This window comes from Odocoileus virginianus, chromosome 6 (genome assembly GCF_023699985.2).
Source record: "Odocoileus virginianus isolate 20LAN1187 ecotype Illinois chromosome 6, Ovbor_1.2, whole genome shotgun sequence".
Classification (NCBI taxonomy): Eukaryota; Metazoa; Chordata; class Mammalia; order Artiodactyla; family Cervidae; genus Odocoileus; species Odocoileus virginianus.
In genome coordinates, this window is record NC_069679.1 from 87955194 (window position 1) to 87968263 (window position 13070).

Below are 13070 nucleotides of genomic sequence, written 5' to 3' on the forward strand. Positions count from 1 at the left end.
AATGAACAATGAACACTGGTGCTCATGTATTGTTATGATTTTCTCCCATATATGCCCAGGAGTGGGATTTCTGGCAGACAGCTTTCTTGTAAAGCCTATGCAGTTGATAAGATAGGAGATTAGATTTGACTATTACGATTGGGGAAAGCACGTTATTGCCTCTGGAAAAATATCAGCAAGTTCCTGTCCAAGTGGTGGAAATGAGCACTATTCCTTATACACAGAGCTGACACTTCTTAGTTTTTGACCCTTCATCTTTCTTCCTCTGATAGTTTTTAGAACATAGCCTTGGAAGATTAGTTACAACCCAGCTAAAGTGGGAAGGAATTTTAAGAAAAATTAAATTCCTCCATAAGATCCAAAGTCTGTGAAACGTTGATGTTTGTAGACAGACACACACAGGACCGGAGGAAATACATCAAGATGTTATCAATAAAGCATGTTACGTGCTCAGTTGCTCAGTCCTGTCCAACTTCTCCATGACCCTGTGGACTGTAGCCCGACAGACTCCTCTGTCCATGGAATTTCCAGCAGGAATACCGGAGTGGGTGGCCATTTCCTTCTCCAGGGGATCCTCCTGACCCGGGGACCGAACCTGGTGATCTGCACTGGCAGGTAGATTCTTTACCATTAGGCACCTGGGCTGCATTAATTATCGCTCATCTTGCACTGAGTTCTTTCCTCTATAAACTCATTTAATCCTTCTGTGCTTGTACTGTCGTTTGTCCCCATTTGGCCAATGGGAAATCTGAACTATGGAGAGTTGTGGTAACCTCTTTTTCTGGACAGCAGGTAGTGAGGGGGTTTTAATTGCTCCTCTCTGCTTTTCTGCATGTTCTGAATATTCTACAATGAATATGGGTCATTAGGAGCAACACATGTGGTGGTTTAGTTGCTCAGTCGTGGCCGACTCTTCGACGCCATGGACTGTAGCCCGCCAAGCTCCTCTGTCCATGGGATTCTCCAGGCAGGAATACTGGAGTGGGTTGCCATTCCCTCCTCCAGGGGATCCTCCTGACCCAGGAATTGAACCCAGGTCTCCTGCATTGCAGGCAGATTCTTTAACGACTGAGCTACAAGGGAAGCCCCGTACAATAACACATATGAAATATTATTGTAAACAAAATGTTATTAAACACAAACCAAAGAATACAGCAACCTAAGAGGACAAAACTCCCAGGTGACAGACTGCCCCACTAAGGTGCTTGCGGGGCTCGAGATGGCTGATGAATCATGCACAAGACTGGTCTGAGAGTTCTGCCCTGGCCGCAAGGCTTACTGAAGTATGCCGTGGACTTGCCTGGTGGTCCAGTGGCTAAGACTTCACACTCCCAGTGCGGGGGCCCAGGTTCAGTTCCTGGTTGGGGAGCTAGATCCCACATGCCACAACTAAGGGTTCACATACCACAGCTGAGACCCAACGCAGCCGAACAAATAAACATAAATAAATATTTTAAAAAGAAACCATGCCAGATTGCTTTTTAAAAAAATTGTTCTGGCCACGCAGCATGTGGGATCCTAGTTCCCCGACCAGGGTTCGAACCCATACCCTGGATTTGAATCATGGAGCCTTAACCACTGGACTACCAGAGGAGTCCCCCCAGCTTACTTTTAAGGCCATCTGTGCATGCGTGACATTTCACACTGTGAAATCGCAGAGCAGTTGGACCCAGTGGCTCATGTGAGGGACTTGTACCTCCATGCCGCTGACCTGAGTCTTCTAAGAAAAACACACACACATCTACGCCTGATCCTTCAACCAGGACTCATTCAAAAAGAAAACAAAGATAAGGATAAAGTGAGTTTCATGAAAGAAAACCCTCCATGTGCTTGATAACTTATTGGCAAAGAAAGACGGGAAGTGTGCAGCCCGCCAGCATCTCCTTGGCCGCCCCAGAGCCCGTCTCGCCTGCCGCAGTGTGTGGTCAACGTTTATCTCACCCAGAACCAAGGGAAGGGAGGTGCTGAGGTCCACCGATGGCTCACACTGTTTCCAGGCTGATAAAGGGTGCTACGGACGTGAGTTTTCAGATTTTCAAAACATAAAAATGTTGAGCTTCCATTGTGTTCTGTTTGATGACCACTGCCTGGTGTCAGGTCTGAGAAGACCTTTCTGGCTTCATCAACATTCGAGGGGACGACTTTCCCGACTCACAGCAGGCCCTGGGGAGAAGACAACCCGCGGTGTCTCAGTAGGTTGTGGCTCCCGCGTCACAGGTGGGTGTGAGGAGCATCTGGCATGGTGGGGGGTGGTCAGAAGTCACCGGGCTTGCCTTTTGGCTCTAGATCTTGCAAATGGCCTCTTCACACCAAGGAGGCTTGGGAGCTTCCCCGGCAGCCCAGTGGTCACGACTGCACGCTTTTGCTGCAGGAAAGCAGGTGGATCCCTTGTCGGAGGACTACGATCATGCACACTGCACAGCGAAGAGTTGAGGTTTTTTTAGTCACCTGCAGAACACGCTCTCCCGGTCTGAGTGAGCCAGGGCCGGGAGAGCCGTGGCAGGGACCGCCGGGCCAGATGGTACTGGGAGACCGAAACACGTTGCTGAGGAGGGCGGCCCTGCATGGCCTGGCTCATCGTTCCATTGAGTTAGACCAGGCTGTGGCCCATGTGATCAGATTGGTTAGTTTTCTGTGACTGTGGTTTTCAGTCTGTCTGCCCTCTGATGGAGAAGGATAAGAGGCTTATGGAAGCTTCCTGATGGGAGAGACTGACTGAGGGGAAACTGGGCCTTGTTCTGGTGGGCGGGGCGGTGCTCAGTAAATCTTTAATCCGTGGGGTCGCAAAGAGTCGGACACAACTGAGCAACTGCACTGAACCGAACTGAGGAGGGAGGCTGGTGCGTGAAGGTCACAAACAGCGACCAGAGCGTGGGTGAGAGCAGACGGGCTGGGGCCAGGCAGGCGGCTGGAGGTCACGGAAGTCCGTGCCTGCGGGGTGTGTCCTCTCCGTATCTCTGACCTGAATGGCTCCTCCTTTCCTGCAAAACAGAGTGGATGGAGCGGACGGCCCCTGATCTGTTTCACAGGCCTCCCCTCTGCCAATCACAGAGCTTTGCGTCTGTTCTTGTGGTTCCCATGCAACGGGCCGCTTGTAAGTGGGAACAGGAAGGGCAGGGGGCAGCTGGGGACGTGGAACCCAGAGACTTCTCCTGAACCCAGAAGAGGAAGCATCCTCTAGCAAGGACCCCACAGAAAGTATATGTAAGCCTCTCCTTTAGTGCGGAGACACAGACTTACTGAATTGTCTCCAGGTTTTACCGAGAATAAAATAATTGGTCCTAATGGTCATCATTATAATGAAAACAGCACGTAGCATCCTGTAATGAAATGACCCCTTCCTCTCTGTCTCTCCAGATAAACTTTCTGAGCTATTTGAGGCTGGGACTCTTTCACCTCCACCCTTAGAATCTAGCCAGAATAGTTGGGGATTTTCTCCCCTTTAAAAAAAAAAGTCACTCTTACACTGTTGGTGGGAGTGCAAATTAGTACAGCCACTATGGAAAACAGTGTGGAGATTTCTTAAAAAGCTGGAAATAGATCTGCCATATGACCCAGCAATACCACTTCTAGGCATACACACTGAGGAAACCAGATCCGAAAGAGACACGTGCACCCCAATGTTCATCGCAGCACTGTTTATAATAGCCAGGTCATGGAAGCAACCTAGATGCCCATCAGCAGACGAATGGATGAGGAAGCTGTGGTACATATACACCATGGAATATTACTCAGCCATTTAAAAGAATTCATTTGAATCAGTTCTAATGAGATGGGTGAAACTGGAGCCCATTATACAGAGCGAAGTAAGCCAGAAAGATAAAGACCATTACAGTATACTAACACATATATATGGAATTTAGAAAGATGGTAACGATAACCTTATATGCAAAAAAAGAAAAAGAGACTCAGATGTATAGAACAGACTTGTGGACTCTGTGGGAGAAGGCGAGGGCGGGATGTTTCGAGAGAACAGCATCGAAACATGTATATCTAGGGTGAAACAGATCACCAGCCCAGGTTGGATGCATGAGACAAGTGCTCAGTCCTGGTGCACTGGGAAGACCCAGAGGGATCGGGTGGAGAGGGAGGTGGGAGGGGGGACCGGGATGGGGAATACATGTAAATCCATGGCTAATTCATTTCAATGTATGACAAAAACCACTGCAATGTTGTGGAGTAATTAGCCTCCAACTAATAAAAATAAATGGAAATAAAATAAAATAAAATAAAAAATAAAAAAAGTCAACTTTATTGAGTTATAATTTGTCTACAATGAAATACACTGATTTTTAAAAATCAGGTTTATGGAAGTATACATTCCTTACATAAAATTCACCGGTTTTGGTATACTGAGTTTTTAAATTAAGAACATTTTTATTGGAGGACAGGTGATCCACAGTGTCTGAATAGGGTTGAATGAAGGTTCAGGATGGACTGGGGGAGGCACTGGGGAGAGAGGAAAGGCCTTGCCGCCTCCCCGCCCCTCGTTCCAGGCTGAAGGAGGGCGACTGCAGACTCACTGGGCTTTCACACACCGCTTGGGACAGTGAGGGCTCCCCTGGCGGCTCAGCCGGTGAAGAACCTGCCTGCCATGCAGGAGATGCGGGTTCGATCGCTGGATGGGAAAGATCCGCTGGAGGAGGGCACGGCAACCCACTCCAGTGGGTTGGATTCTCCAGCTTGCCTGGAGAATCGCACGGACAGAGGAGACTCACGGACTATAGTTCCTGGGCGAGCACAGTCAGACACGGCCGAGCAACTAGCACGTTCCCTTTTCACTCTGGGATGGTGAAAGGCTACCACCAGGGGGAGCTTTAAAATGACAAGGTCACATTTACGAGTAGCCCTGTGTGTGTTTCTCAGGCTAAGACAGACAACGGAACAAAAGGGAAAAGAGAACAAAGCGAAAGGCAGAACAGCGAAGCAGGCAGGGAAGTCGCTTCTAGGGCCGATTAATTAGCCACAGGTCACGGGGCAGCTGAGTGAGTTTTTCTGATTCGTATTTCTTCTTTTTATGTTTGTGCTCATTTAAAAAGAGCCAAAGTAAACACACAAAGACATGGCCAACCTTCTTCTGCCTTCTCCACCTTTGCTTTCCTCTCTGCTTCACTGGGGTCACTGGCTTCTTCATTCCACTTGCATTTTCCTGCCAGTAACAAGGTATACACTCAACGGGGTGACTTTTCCCCCAACTTTGCTGCACTGTGGCCTGTCATCCTATTCTCTTTTTAAAATGACACTTGGGAACAAATAAAACTATTAACTGTGTAGTTAGGCCTAAAAATGGAGGGAATGAGTGAGCTGTAAGATGTGAGCCGTATGATTGATTCTCAGTTGCATGCTTGCCGCATTAGAACTGCAAGGGCCAGAATTCGTTTCCCACCCAGTGGCCTGACACACGGCAATGAGCTGCTTGCACACAACTGTGTGTTCAAAAAGCCTGGAGTTTCTTATAATTAGAGAGTGATTTCACTGTTAGCCTGGCAAACAGTTTAACTGTTAACATGAGGCCAGGATCGTTCTGCCTCTGAGGATTTGCTGTCAACGTGTGGAGTAGGGTGGTGTTCCTGGCCCGATTATTCAACCCTTGGCAGAATCTCCTCTTCTGACCCAAGTCATCTGGGGTCATTTCTCTGCTTTCCAGCGCCCATAACAGGAAGTAAAATTTAAAACTTTAAGCTGAAGTGTCGGTGATTTACAACATCGTGTTAGTTTCAGGTATATGGTAAAATGATGGCTGTACATATCTTTCCATGTTATTTCCGTCATAGGTTATTACAGGACACTGAATATGGCTCCTTGCGCTGTAGAGTGCATCCTTATTGCTCATCTACTCTAGGTATAGCAGTTTGTGTCTGTTTATCCCGTTGCTCCTAACTTTTCCTTCCTCTCTTCCGTCTCCCCTTCGGGAACCATGAGTTTTTCTATGTCTGTGGGTGTGTTTCTGTTTTTATGTAGATTCATTTGTATTCTTTTCTAGATTTGTATTTTTAATACTTTAGATGTATAGAACTGATGTATAACATTCGTCTTTCTCTTCCGCACTGAGCTGATGTGATACTCTCCAGGTCCATCTGTGTTGCTGCAGATGGCAGTCCTTCATTCTTTTTGTGACCAGTATTCACTGTCTACACACCACGTCGAAAGCCCGTTATTCGCCGACGGTCACTTGGGCTGTTTCTGTGTCTTGGAAACTGTAAGTAGTGCTGCTGTGAACACTGGGGTGTATGCAGCTTTTAAAAAAAAAAAACTTTATTTCGTTTATATTTACTTTTTTAAACACTTATTTACTTATTTGGTTGTTTCAGGTCTTAGCTGTGGCATGCAGGATCTAGTTCCCTGACCAGGGATCAAACCTGGGCCCCCTGCATTGGGAGCACAGAGTCTTAGCCACTGGACCACCAGGGAAGTTCCCCCTATATTTACATTTTTTTTTTTTTTACTGATAAAAGAACCTGAAATTTAAAGTAATTAATTTGACTTTTTACTTACAGTTTTTTAGTCCATGCTATTTTTTCCAAATAGCATTATTTTTTGTTTATAAAAGTAGTAAGCACATTGTTTTTTATCTAATTTAAATATTAGACAATTTAGAAATGTATCAACTGTAAAGTCCCATTGTAAATCCTGCTCCCCCATATGGCTACTATCTACTGTCCTTTCCAGGCATATATATATATATAATTCATTTTAATTTTATAATGGGATCATGTATCTATTGAATTCTGTAACTCATTTTTTCTTTTTACAAAATGCTAATATCATAAGGTTGATAACATGTGACAACGTGCTTCACTGTCTAGTCCAGCACCTGGCACATAGTGAGGGCCTGGTAGACAGTGAGATTTCCGAAAGTAAGATTCAGGGGTTATCTTTGAATTTCAGGTCTCCGTTCTCTATCCTGTGGATAATTGGGAGTGCATATAAAATACCAGAAAACTGAGGCGTATGGGGAGGGAGCTAGAAGTCAAGCCTACGGGCTTGACCTGGTATCTCTGAGATGCCATGTACAGCTGGCTGACGCGTGCGCTGCACCAGAGGAATCAAGTGGAGAGCTCAGACCTACATGCACTTCACACCCTGTGTCCAGGGGTTACGTCTGCCCAGAGGGGAGCCTCTTGCTGATTTTCACACAAATTCACACACCAGCTAAGTCCCACCCCTTTGGCTACTAGGAAGAGATTGCTTCTTAGGGGGTAGTGTCCTGTTCTATCATAGACACAGCATGGTACCACCCTGAAGAAGCTGGTTTGGAGCACTGAGTGCCCCCACATGGATGCTGCTAACTCCAGCGGTCCTCCCAGGGCACCCCAAGCAGTGCCTGCAAGATGGATTGCACAGGCAGCTGGTGTTACGCTTGGGGACCAGGGCTCCCGGATTCCCGAAGAACCCCTGAAGCAGGGGAAGGGGATTTGGAGGCCAGAAAGAGACATATCCAGGCAGGCAGTGTTCAGAAGGCAGTAATGGGGCTGGAGACAAGGTCCACCAAGGCATAAAGGATTGGTTCCATTAGTCACATGGAGTATGACTCAGAGGATTCTAGAAGGATAAAACCACATGGCAGCCAGTGTGGTCCGGGCATCTGCTTGGCCCTGGAGAGACCGCAGGGCAAAACAGTGAGGTCCAGCATCTCAGGGAGCTCTCATCCTGTGGTAGCAAGTCCATCGGGAGGTGATCTGAGATGGGGCAAGTGCTCTAAGGAAAATAAAGCAGATGAGATGATTGCGTGCCACTGGGCAGAGGGCCAGGCTGTTGTTTAGGTGGTCAAGGGCAGGGGGAGGCGATCCTGGAGCTGAGATCTGAAGTCGGCTGTGTGATGAAGAGCATTCCAGATGGAGAACGTCACAGGCACCAAGGCCCGTTGGCAGGCCAGCATGGCCAAAGAATGCTGAGCTGGAGGACAGAATAGCACAAGGAAGTTGGGAGCCGAGACGTCACTTTGCTGACAAAGGCCCGTATAGTCAAAGCTGTGGCTTTTCCAGTAGTCATGTACAGATGTGAGAGTTGGACCATAAACAAGGCTGAGCACCGAAGAACTGATGCTTTCAAACTGTGGTGTTGGAGAAGACTCTTGAGAGTCCCTTGGACTGCAAGGAGATCCAACCAGTCCGTCCTAAAGGAGATCAGTCCTGGGTGTTCATTGGAAGGACTGATGCTGAAGCTCCAATACTTTGGTCACCTGATTCGAAGAACTGACTCATTGGAAAAGACCCCGATGTTGCAAAAGATTGAGGGCAGAAGGAGAAGGGTGTGGCAGAGGATGAGATGGTAGATAGCATCACTGACTCAATGGACATGAATGTGAGCAAACTCTAGGAGACAGTGGAGGACAGAGGAGCCTGGCCTGCTGCAGTCCCTGGCGTCACACAGAATCAGACATGACTTAGCAACTGAACAACAATGATAACCAGTAGGAGCCCACACCCCAGAGCCTCTGCGCCATCGTGCAGGCTCTTAAAGAAGGGTTCAATTCTCCCGGTGCCTGGTCTCACCTTACAGAATAAAAGACTTAAGAAATGTGTTTATTTCTTCTGGTTCTTGAAGCGCTACCCCCACGAAGAGCATTCTGCTTCTTTAAGGCCCATTAAGAAGCAATGAGTTTAAACTTTGTAAACATACCACACAACAAAGCAGTCATTTAGATCTGGGGGAATGGAGTCAGGGCACGGAGCTATTCATTGCTCAGCTTTGATGGAGGACTAGAATCACGAGTTGTCACCCCTTCCCAGTCCCTTCTCTCCAACAAGATAAAACTGGTACTAAAACTGGACGAGCACAGAAATAAACTGAAACCCATCTCGTGTTAATGTTGCCACTTTGACAATCCCACCGCATTGCCGGTAGGATGTACCCTCTGAATTATCAGAGGAAGATGAATTATGTCCAGTAAAGTCTGAGGGTTAAGGATATTGGAAAGGAATGGAAGATAAATGTGCCAGTGACTTTTGTAGGCTTTAGGCTCCTTGGTGAGAAATAAATCAGCAAAAGTTCATTCTCTCCCCAGGGCGGTGAATTTATTGAGATCATTCCTCTGGCCACTTCTGGCAAAGCTCTGACACATCCTGGGGAGTAGGTGAGTAAATAATGGCAATTTAAAAGCAGCCTGTGGGGGAGGGAGCTTGAGGCTCCCACTGTCGTCAGCCACTTGCCTCTTCCCTTAGGGGAAGACACATTTCTCTCATCAGACCAACTTATGCTCCGACCAAGTGTGAATGACAGGAAGGCCTTCTCTTGGCCACCAACCACCCCCTTCTCCAGGGATGCAGGTCCTCTGCACATCTTGGCTTCCCCAGGTGAAAACTGAGAGCTGGCCCTGCTGAAAGCCCACCCAGGACCCTCCCTCCCTCTCGCTTCTTCTCCAGGAAGAGACTCTAAACTGCACCTTCCCAGGAGCATTTACCCCAGTGCAAACCCAAACAGGGACATGGCATCACTTTAGGGCTTAATAGCGTGACCAGAGAGCCATTTGCTTCAAACCGTAGATTCTTTTACAACCTTACTGAGATATAATTGACATACAGGAATATGCACATATTTAAGGTGGACAATTTGAGGTATTTTGACACATGTATGCATCCAGGAAACAATGAAGATAATGAACACACCCATCATTTCCAAAAACTTCCTTGTGCCTCTTTGTAATCTGTGCCTCCCTTCCCCATCCCCTAGCAGCCACTTCTACTATGTCACTCTGAATTAGTTTGCATTTTCTAGAATCTATATATAATTGGGGTTATACAGTACATGTTCTTTTTCAAACTGGCTTCTCTCACTTAGCATAATGACTTCAAGGTTTATCTATGTTGTTGCATGTATCAGTAATTTGTTCCTTGTTACTGGCTGTCCAATATTTCCAACATCATTTGTTTTGATGTTAAAAAACATTTTCATTTCTTGGTTGAATTTCCTAGGCACCCTTGTAAAAAATCAACTGACTGTGTGATATGGGTCTATTTCTAGACTCTGTTGAGTTTCACTGGTCTGTATGTCTATCTTTACACTAATATTTCATTGTCTAGATTATTTTAACCATATAAGAAGTCTTCAAATCAGATAGTATTAGTTTCTAGCATTGTTCTTTCTTAAGTTGCTTCGGCTGTTTCAGTTGCTCAGTCGTGTCCAACTATTTCAGGTCCTTTGCACTTCTACATAAAATTTAAAATTAACTTTTGAGTTGCTACCAAAAAAATCCCGCTGGGATTTTGATTAGGATTGCCTTGAATCTATAGATCAATTTGGGGAGAATTGACATCTTAACAATAAGAGCCTTCTTTTTTTTTTTTTAATAAGAGGTTTCTGATCCATAAACATGGCATGCTCATGCTGAGTCACTCAGCCGTGTCCGACTCTGTGCGACCCCAGGAACTGTAGCCCGCCAGACTCCTCTGTCCATGGGATTCTCCAGGCAAGGATACTGGAGTGGGTCACGATGCCCTCGTCCCGGGGATCTTCCCGGCCCAGGGATTGTCTCCTGCACTGACAGGCGGGTTCTTTACCACTAGCGCCACCCAAGGAGCTCATGAACATGGCACCTCTCTCATGTATTTAGGCCTGCCTTTTCTTTTTTTTGGCCGAGGTAGAAGAAATATGGACTTTAATGAAGATTCTTTCCCTTTGGTATAAGTGAGACCCGTGAAAACATCCAAACAAAAAGAAAGGACAGAAAGGGAGGCGAGGACTCAGAGAGCGCACTCTCCTTGTCCACACGGCCCAAGATGGAGCGGGCCGGTCCTCCGTTGCCACTGTAGGGCCGGGCTGCAGGAGGGAGAAGGGATTCCATGCCCGCAGGTCTCAGGGCACCCCGCCCCGTGGGAGAGTAAGAGCCCACTTCTGGACCCGCCCCGAGGGGGGAGGGCAAGTTCCTCCAGGCCGAGCTCCCGGCCCTGTATCTCCTCCTTGGGTCGCCCCGGTGGAAAAGGTAATGCTACCAGTTCCAACTGCCTCGCAGGCCTGGGTGAGAAAAATGCCAACGGTCGTAAAAGGGCTTGAAAAAGTCAAAGAGGTGATGTATAAACATCATCGATTATTATCATTTTGTGCTCAGGAAGAAGCTACAGGAAACAAATCAGAAGTAAATCTACAGCCCTAAAGTATATGCACGTGAAATAAAAGTAAACGCAGTTCCAAGCCTGCTGACGGTACCTGCGGATTGTCCCCTGCTTTGAAGTCTTAATGCACCTGTTCCCACCCCCTCCCCCCGACGTCTACCCCTGCGGGGGGGCAGGGCAGGGGCCAGGGGGCAGCGCAGGACTTTGCCTATAGCCTGTAACATGCAGGGGACGTGGGGGCTGCGGGGGCTTATGAACTGTATATACAGACTCTGGGTGAGGGGCCCGGCCAGGAGCCAGCAAGCAAGGGAGCGGTCTGCCCGCCCACTGGCCGAGATCGCGGCTCTGAGGCAGTCTCTAAGGACACATACCCGGGGAGAGGGGATGGTCTCTAAGGACACACCCTCCAGGGACAGGGGACAGTCTCCCAGGACACCCCGCCCCCCCGGGGACAGGGGACAGTGTCTAAGGACACACCCCCTGGGGAGAGGGGACGGTGTCTAAGGACACACCCTCCGGGGGCAGGGGACAGTCTCCCAGGACACCCCGCCGGGACAGGGAACGGTGTCTAAGGGCCGCATACCCCAGGAGAGCAGCCAGCCACCGCTCCGGCCCCCGTTGGCAGTCCCTCTCCCCGGGGTGTGTGTCCTTAGAGACTGCCCCTCTCCCTGGGACAGGTGGCCCCCCCTGACCTGGACTTGGTGCTGAGCAAGGCGACACTGGGGTCCCAGAAGCCACGACGCTGTCTGCACTGCCATCCTTGACTTAAGGGGCCCGACAACTCTGCATATAGTCTCTTCAGCGCTAGGAGCCCGTCAGAGGTACAGTTTCACCGCTGGCGGGAGGGCTGTGGAGAGGAGTCGGGCGCCCTGAGCCTGGGGAGACTGAAGGGCGAAGGGTGGTCGCTCCGCTGGGCCCCTCACACCGAGCATCTTCCGTTCCCGGGAGGCAGACCGCCCAGGCCTCCAGCGCCCACCTTGGGGACGGGTATCTGGTGGACACAGGGCAGGCCAGGGAGGGGCCCCTGTGTACACGGATACTTTGGTGAGGTTTGGGGGAGCAGGACTCCACCCCGCCTCCTGACTGCAGCCCTCTCTCTGGGCTGCGTGCTGAGCCCCGCGTCCTCGCTGTCCGCAGCCCTGCACGAGGCCGGGCGCCCGGAACACTCCCGGGGCGGTCCTGCGGGTGGGAACGGGTGCCGGGCGCGGGGCGCCCTCCGGGTACAGGCCGGGGCCGCTCGCGGTTTCCGCTCCCCCGGCTGCGGGACACCCGGCTCACCGCCCGCAGACGCCGGGCCGGGGCTGTCCCCACGGTAGCCGGTGAGGTTCTCCCGGAGCGCTGACCCCCGTCCCTCCGCACCCTCAGGGCCCCCGAGCAGGGCCTGGGCTGCCGGCTCCGCGGGCCGGTGACCGCGCCCTGGCCCGGGGGTCCGGCCTCCCGCACCGGGCGCCCCGCTGATGGAGCGGCCTCGGCATCCCGCGGACCCGGGGCCGCCCCGGAGCTGCTGACGGCCGATGACGGGGAGGCGGAGGCCGGCGCGGGCATCTTCAGAGGTCTTTACTCAGGGCCTCGGGCGCTGCCACTGACGGCGGGGCGGGGCCCGGCCGGCCCCCGCCTGCCTGGCCTTGTCCAGGGTCTGGATGTTTTTAGGTCTTTATTTTTTCTCAGCAATGCTTTATAGTTTCCAGTATACAGGCCTTGCCCGTCTTTTGTCAAATTTTCCTCAAGCATTTTATATTCCTGATGCTATTGTAAATTATACTGTAGTTCAATTTTGATTATTGTATATACTGCTAGTATCTATAAATACAATTGTATTTGTATCCTGCAATTTTGCTAATTTTTAAGATTCAGTTTTTTTTAATAGACAATCATGTCTCCTGTAACTGAAGACTTCTTTCTTTTCCTATGAGAACATTTTTAAATACATCCATAACCTTTTTCATATTTTGATTTTCATTCTCTTCAAAATACTCTTCAATTTCTATTTATTTCTTCTTTTACTCATGAGTGATTTTA

At 49.3% G+C, this 13070-nt stretch overlaps 1 protein-coding gene and 1 non-coding gene across 2 annotated transcripts in view; one reads left to right on the top strand and one right to left on the bottom strand.

Annotated features, from left to right (window-relative positions):
- Positions 1 to 13070, top strand: part of KCNK13 (potassium two pore domain channel subfamily K member 13) — a 108261-nt gene that overhangs the window by 65758 nt on the left and 29433 nt on the right. The window lies entirely within an intron of this gene.
- TRNAG-CCC (transfer RNA glycine (anticodon CCC)) lies at positions 6339 to 6411 on the bottom strand. Its single transcript has one exon. It is a non-coding gene; the product is annotated as a tRNA-Gly (tRNA).